General features: G+C 40.7%; 1 long non-coding RNA gene across 1 annotated transcript; it reads left to right on the plus strand.

Annotated features, from left to right (window-relative positions):
• On the plus strand, positions 1-2,677 carry LOC105540928. Its single transcript, XR_001006278.1, has 3 exons — positions 1-359; positions 1,292-1,413; positions 2,442-2,677. It is a non-coding gene; the product is annotated as an uncharacterized LOC105540928 (long non-coding RNA).
• The last annotated feature ends 4,573 nt before the right edge of the window (positions 2,678-7,250 follow it).

The raw sequence follows: 7,250 nt of genomic DNA on the forward strand, positions 1-7,250 counted from the left end.
GATAATGAAGGTGGGTTTGGATTTTTTATTTTAGAAGGAGATATTTCATAGAAAATATGAATCCTTGTCTCATGATTAGTGTCTCTCTGCAACAGCCTCATCCTTCTGCAGATGACCTCTTCTCAAGCTTTCTTGGCAAATCAAGAGCTTCTGCCTTTTGGGGGACATCCTCTTGACCTCCCACCCATGTCAGCTGTTAGAGGACATTCCACAGGAACATTGTCTTCTTTTCTTCCGGTATTTTTTATGGAAACAGAAATTAGGTTATCTTCCTTATGCTCTAGACGGACATCTGAAATCATCAAACCCTTGAGAGAAAGAGCCCTCATTCTTTTTTGAGACAACGTGGAAGAAAACAGGTAAATTTCATTTGTGATGAACTGTTGCCAGAAAGAAAATTGCCATTATGATTTCATTCTTCTTCATTGGGGAGGGCTCAAGAGTAGGATAAATTCAGAAAGAAAAATAGTTCTTTGGATTGAGGCCAAAAAGGATATTCGTTAATTTCTGTCTTTTGGTCATCCTCTGAGTTTCAACTAGAAGTCAAAATGTATTCCTTTAGTTAGTAAGGGGGAAACCAGTTGAAAAGACCTTAATTAGTTAATGCATTTCCCAACCCCTTGTGGTTCAAATTCCTTACTCTCCTGAACAGCAAATAATTTCCTACACCCCAGAAGAATTCAGACCCTCTATGCTAAGATTCCACACCTTTGTCAATGAAGCAGGGTAGGAAAGGGATGATGAAGGGATTGGCATGCCACTGTCAATTAATCATGAAAATTTTAATAATTGACCTTTAGTCCCCTACTGATGGTGTCAGCTTCATTCATATATTCTTTCCCTTGATAAGAAAGGGCAGCATCAAAAGCTCTGACTGTCTTCCTAGGAGAAATCTATGATACTTAAAGACAAAAAACCTGGAGTGCCATCAGGCCAGCCCTGGAAGTCTGCTGGAACCTGATAGAGATATTGCCTAGCACAAAAGCCCAAGGCTGAGCACCAGGCCTCAGACCATTTGTTTCATGAAGTCCTGGCTTGGATGCAAAAAAAGAAGTCAGGAAACTTGTATTTTACTTTCAGTGGCATCGACTGTGCCTGGAATGGTGTAAAATAGTCCACTGGATGTGAATGAGTAAGATTTTGATTTCTCTGCAATCAGTGACTAAAAGAAAATCCAGCATTATTAACAGTGTTTAGGTATCATCTCAGCTAATGAATTAAATGAGATTGCTTTTTCTTTCATTAAAATGTGTTTCAGGAATATGTTTTAATTCATTGTATCTCTTTCCAGGACTCTGAAGATTTGTCTCCATATTCTCTGGAAAGATGTACTCTGTTTGCAATAAGAGGGAGCCACATGGTTTATCAGATGGTTATTAACTGAGCATTCTGTGCAAAAAATTTGTGCCTTAGGTATTTTATCTTGTTAAATTCTCCCCAAAGCATTATTAGGTAGGTACTACTATTTTGCCAATTTCAGATATGAGGAAAGTGAGGCTTAGAGACATTAAGTGACTCACCCAAGAGCTCACAGACTTCACACGGAGCTGCTATATCCAAGCTCTCTGTCTTCCCACTACTGTCTTTAAAATCAAAGGCTTACTGGAGGTGGTTAAAGGAAGGAACAAAGAACCCATGGCATTCACAGCTGAGGAAGAGTCCAAGGAAGGAGGGTAAGGGGGAGGAGCTGAAACACCCTCCCTGTCTCAGTTTGACGTAGAGTATTCAGAATCCAAACTGATCAACATCTCCTGTCACTGAACTCTTACTAGTTGAGCCCACACTGCTTCAGCTTTATCATTCCAAGTCTCACTGACTGCTTCTAAGTCTTGCAGACACAGCCAGGGACCAGGACACCACCAGGATGATCCCAAATTATCACATATGAGAGGCACATTTACAGACACGGATTTCCTGCAAAACCTACCAGATGAGCCCCCAGCCCCTTCCAGACCCATTTCATGATGCTCATTCCAGAGCAGCCTTCTTTACCACACAGCTTAGCAGCTGAAGGTAAATATGTTGGGAAGGAAAGAAAAAATATTCCTGCAAGTCCTATGTCTTGTTCTCCTGCCCTTAATCGGGTTTAGTAAATCTATTACCCTGATCATCCCCTTGAATTTCTAAACTAGATTCTTCAAATCTGCCCAATCTCTCTGTCTTTGCCTTGAGATAGGAACAATGTTTCTTGCTTGCTCAGCCTGCATTGAGCTGTTGGGTATAAATCATGTAATACCAAGTGGCTTTTGCATTTCCCTGCTAATAATAGTTTGCATTCGATGCATCTTTCTGGAAGGTTCAAAGCTTGCCATAAATAAAAAGTTACTGATCACAGTATTTATGTTTAAGGCAATATTGGGACTTTCCAAAGCCTCTCAGTTGTTTTGGACTCAACTTTTATAGAGCTTCTCTGAAACATGCTCGTTTACTCGTTCTTCTAGATTTAGAATTCCACCCTCAGCTGGAATACAGATGATCCCTAACAAGTCACATGAATAAATGAATTGTGGAGCCAGAAGAGTGAGTCCTTGGAGAACTAAGGGCCAGAGACCTGTGAGCAAGATTTGATAATTTTATAAAAATTAAAAGACGATTTGAAATGTTATTGGTCTTACTAAAACTTTTACTTGTGAACCGCAATGGATGACATGATCACTTGTGCCAATTATAATTTTATACCCAAGGACTATAGAGCATTGGATAGGTGTGTTGGGCAGCTTTCTCACAAACACTGACAGAAAGACCTGATGAAAGACGGGAGGACAAACTAGAGGGGTTGCCAAGTAGAAAAACAGAAGAGAGGTCCGAATGCTCGTCCTGGACTCTGCCCTTTGGTAAGGGACTAAAGGTCCCTTATGATGTTCTTTCAAATTTCACCGTCACAATTTTAGTCACATCCATCTATAATATTATTTACTTTTAGATTTTTCTTTAAATTGACTCACTTTTTCACTTTAGGCTCATCCCAGGCAATAATGTATATAAATCATAAGTTTGTTGTAATAGATTTTTTGTAATAAAAATCAAAATTAAATTTATTCCTCTGTAACAGAGATAATTTCTCAAATTACTTTGGAAAACACCAATTTAAAGTGCTCAGTTTACCACTTGAGGAAAACGAGAGAAGATCAGAGGAGTAATGCCATTTTTCCAAGGTCACACAGCCTGACAACTGGAAAGCCTAGCCTAGCACCTAAGTCTTTTAGGTATTGGCCCAGTACTCTTTCCTTCTATCATCTTTCTCAAAGGCTAAAAAAAAAAAATAACTGTCAGGCAATTAGCACTATCTCTTGGGGGTAGAGGGCATGAAGATTTACCAGGTTCTCTCATAAAGTTTAAACACTTTCTCGGTGGTGCTAAACCTTATCTTGGTTACTCAGACTATCTTCAGTCTATTAATTATACTGCATAAAACCTAACACATTTCCATGGGAGGAGCTCTAAGGGAAGAAGGACCTGAATGGGTTTTGAGAGCCAGGGACTACCTTTCCTTTAAGAAGGTCATCTGGGCAGGAGAAAGCAGGAAGGGAAGGGAAAGGCCACTAACCATAAGCAGTCCAACTGTGGGTAAGTCACTAGTGTCAAGGAATGTAGTCTCCTCAGTCAGGCGGGGTCCAGGTGCTGCATACTGCCCAAACTGCCTGCCTTCCCCGGATGTTTGCTTTAACTTGGAGCATGTCATGGCCTCAGAGAACTGAATTCTTGATCTGTGGCCTGTCAAAGTCTATGATTGTTTCCAATATCACATTGTCTCCGATTTGTCACTCGCAGCACAGATTCCAAAGGAGCCTTCAGTAAAAGAAAAAAAAAAAGAAAGAAGGAAAGAAAGAAAGAAAGAAAGAAAGAAAGAAAGAAAGAAAGAAAGAAAGAAAGAAAGAAAGAAAGAAAGAAAGAAAGAAAGCCAGTGGAAGAGTTTAACCCACACAAAAGCAAAGCAAAAAGCACCCAACAAATCACGCATTTTGTTGCAGACTTGTGCTAATTTTGTTTATTTGCTTATTACAAGGTGCTCTAAACCTCCTGGGGTATTGCACAGCTTTAATGACTATGTGTAACACCACCCAGCTAACACTGCTTTTCCATTCAGTCAACTCAGTCTCACAGCAGTCCTCACAACTACCTGGTCTCAGGTATTATTTTACAGAGGAGACTGGAGTTTTGGGAAGTTAAGTGGCTTGCCTACAGTCACAAAGCCAATATGAAGAGGACCTGAAACTCAGATCTTTTTTCCTTCCCAATTTGGGATTCTTGCTATCACTCTATCACACTTCTAGACCTGTATCTCTTGCATCTCTATCGGTCTTTCCTGAAGTCAACATACATTTCTCCAGGGTCCTGATGTCCTTCATCAGTCTTACCTTGGCACGATAAGTAATTCATTGGGATTCTTCTGCTTTGGATTTGTTTTGTCTTTTTCATTCTTTTGAGGATGCAGATTAGCATTCTGGCTAATCATTTGCGTATTAAAATCAGACCCTCTGGGCCTAAATCCTAGAACTACTCCTTGCTAGCTATGCCAACATTAGCAAGTTGCTTAACCTCTCTGTGTCTCACTTACCTCATCTGCAAAATCGATATTGAAGTAGTCTTCGTAGGTAATTATAGCCCTGAAACCCTCACAGGATTATTTTGAGGATTAAAGGACAAAATGGTTGTGAAGTACTTAAGTACCATTATGTTAGATAAAATTTTGAGCATTTTCTTTATTTTTTTTCACCCCTTTAAAAAATCTTCTTTTGAATTCAGGATTCCTTTTCTCCATATATTTTTATGGCGAATGAGAATACCAGCTTAGGGTCTATTCTGTTCATCTCTTGAAAACGACATCATACTTTTTCTTTTGAAAAATGATACAAAGAGAACCCCCAGCCTTTTCCCCCTCTCCCTGTGGCTACACTTTTCCCATCATTTAAAAAGGTTATTTCTTTTCTTCATAGCACAATGTGGTGGGATGAAGGGGAAATGGTTTAGAAAATTTTAAATTGATGTATATTATTTGTTTCCCCCAGTTATACTGAAAAGAAGAAAATCTCTCCAGTTTCAGAAACACTGGCCTTTTGGATACTGAGGAGTTGGAAATGGAAAGGGGATTTTAATGAGTTTCTCGGCAGTGAGGCTAGAGAAAACATTATCCATCTCCCCCTGTTCCCCAATTCAGCAGCTCCCTGACTCCTGTTTTCATCACAGTCCTGTTAGATAATTACAGCCTCGAAGACCTCCTGTTCCTTCTTTCTGTGCTCCCTGAATCTTCTCTCCCAGAGCCAGGACTACTTGGAAATTTTCAGCCTCTGTTAGTTGCCTGCTCTGGGAGCCTGATTCCTCCCATCCGTCATCTCTTTATTCTCCCCCTTCACCTACTGTAGTGTCCCCGCTCTCTCTCTTTACCTCAGCCCCTTACCCTTCCTTTTCCCTCTACACCCTTTTCCTTCGGTCCATAGTCAGGATGTACTAGTTGCATTCAGGCCCTTTTTGACACTAAGAATTCAGGGGGACAAAGTCAATCCCTGGAGACTACTGTCTTCCCTTTAGTGATGCTAATGAATATAATTCCTGATCTGAAATTACCTGCACTTTATTTGGCTGCATCTAGTTTTCTGCCACTTACTGCCTGCATAACCATAGGCTATGTACCCTACCTCTCTCGGGGTTTGTTTACTCCTCAGTTAAAAGGAGGATTAAAATGGCAATCGCAACACCTTGCCACAGATATGTTAGGAAGATTAAATGAGATAACATGCAGGGTGCCCAGCCTTCCTGGCACATAGTAAATGCCTATAAAATGTAACAAGTGTCATGTATTATTATTAAATTGTATCTACATGGTAGAAACTAGTGGACTACTTTATTAATTCGGATTTCTCTCTTTTTCCTTTCCTATGATATTTAAGCTGGAAACCCCTGTATAGTTTTAAAAATTAGTTGTTTAGTCATTGTTTATACAATCTAGATTACTTAATAATCTCTTCAGTTTTTATATAGACCCAATGACATGCGGAGTAACAAACTAAGGGAGAGGGTTTGGTCCACACCTTCAGGGTCAGAAAACAGAGTTTTAACCCAGATAGAATGGGGAAAGAGCTTATCGGAAATTACTAAACTTTAAAGTTCGGTTTTTTGTGTTCCCAGGGTTTTTTTTTTTTTTTTTTTTTTTTTGAGATGGAGTTTCGCTCTTGTTACCCAGGCTGGAGTGCAGTGGCATAATCTCAGCTTACTGCAATCTCTGCCTCCTGGGTTCAAGCGATTCTCCTGCCTCAGCCTCCCGAGTAGCTGAGATTACAGGCGCCTGCCACCATGCCCAGCTAATTTTTTGTATTTTTTTTAGTAGAGATGGGGTTTCACCATTTTGGCCAGGCTGGTCTCAAACTCCTGACCTCAGGCTATCTGTCCACCTCGGTCTCCCAAAGTGCTGGAATTATAGGCGTGAGCCACCGCGTCCAGCCTCCCAGAGCCTTATTTCATTTTATTTTATATATTTTTTGAGACAAGGCCTTGCTCTGTCACCCAGGCTAGAGTACAGTGGTGCAATCATAGCTCACTGCAACCTCGACCTCCCGGGCTAAAGCTATCCTCCCACCTCAGCCTCTCCAGTAGTTGAGATTACAAGCATATGCCATCACATTTTTTGTATTTTTGTAGCAATGAGGTCTCACTATGTTGCCCAGACTGGTCTTGAACTCCTGGGCTTAAGCAATCCTCCTGCCTCAGCCTCCCAATATTCTGAGATTACAGGCATGCACCACCATGTCTGGCCTACCTGGGGTTTTAGAATTTTAGAGCTTAGAGAAACACTTGAGAGCTTTGAGGTCACTCTGCCATTTGAGATTAAAAAAAAAAAAAAGAAAATCAAGGGCCAGGAACAGCAAAGTGCCATGGTTAACGTCACACAGGGTACGGTGGCAGAGAAAAGTTATTTGGGGCCTACCTTTATGTAGGCTGCACTTCCCTATGCTGCCAGAACAATGAATAAGAAAAGGAAAAATTTAGTCCATTATTTTGGGCCTTCTTTTGATACTGAATGCTTTTGTTTTTGTGCCTATACACACGCGAAGCCCCTGGTGGAATGGTCTGTGGACACTGTGATGGACAAGCAGCACTATTAATACTGGTGGCTCAAAGTAATGACTGCCTGTGTGTTGGCTGCCTATGCTATACCAGGGCTTTGTGTTCATCTTCTCATTCCATCTTTACTATTTACTGCAACTCTTCAAGGTAAAGTGATTGTACCTTGAGGATCCAGGAGACTAAGTACC

Source organism: Mandrillus leucophaeus, unplaced genomic scaffold, assembly GCF_000951045.1.
Source record: "Mandrillus leucophaeus isolate KB7577 unplaced genomic scaffold, Mleu.le_1.0 Scaffold1050, whole genome shotgun sequence".
NCBI lineage: Eukaryota > Metazoa > Chordata > Mammalia > Primates > Cercopithecidae > Mandrillus > Mandrillus leucophaeus.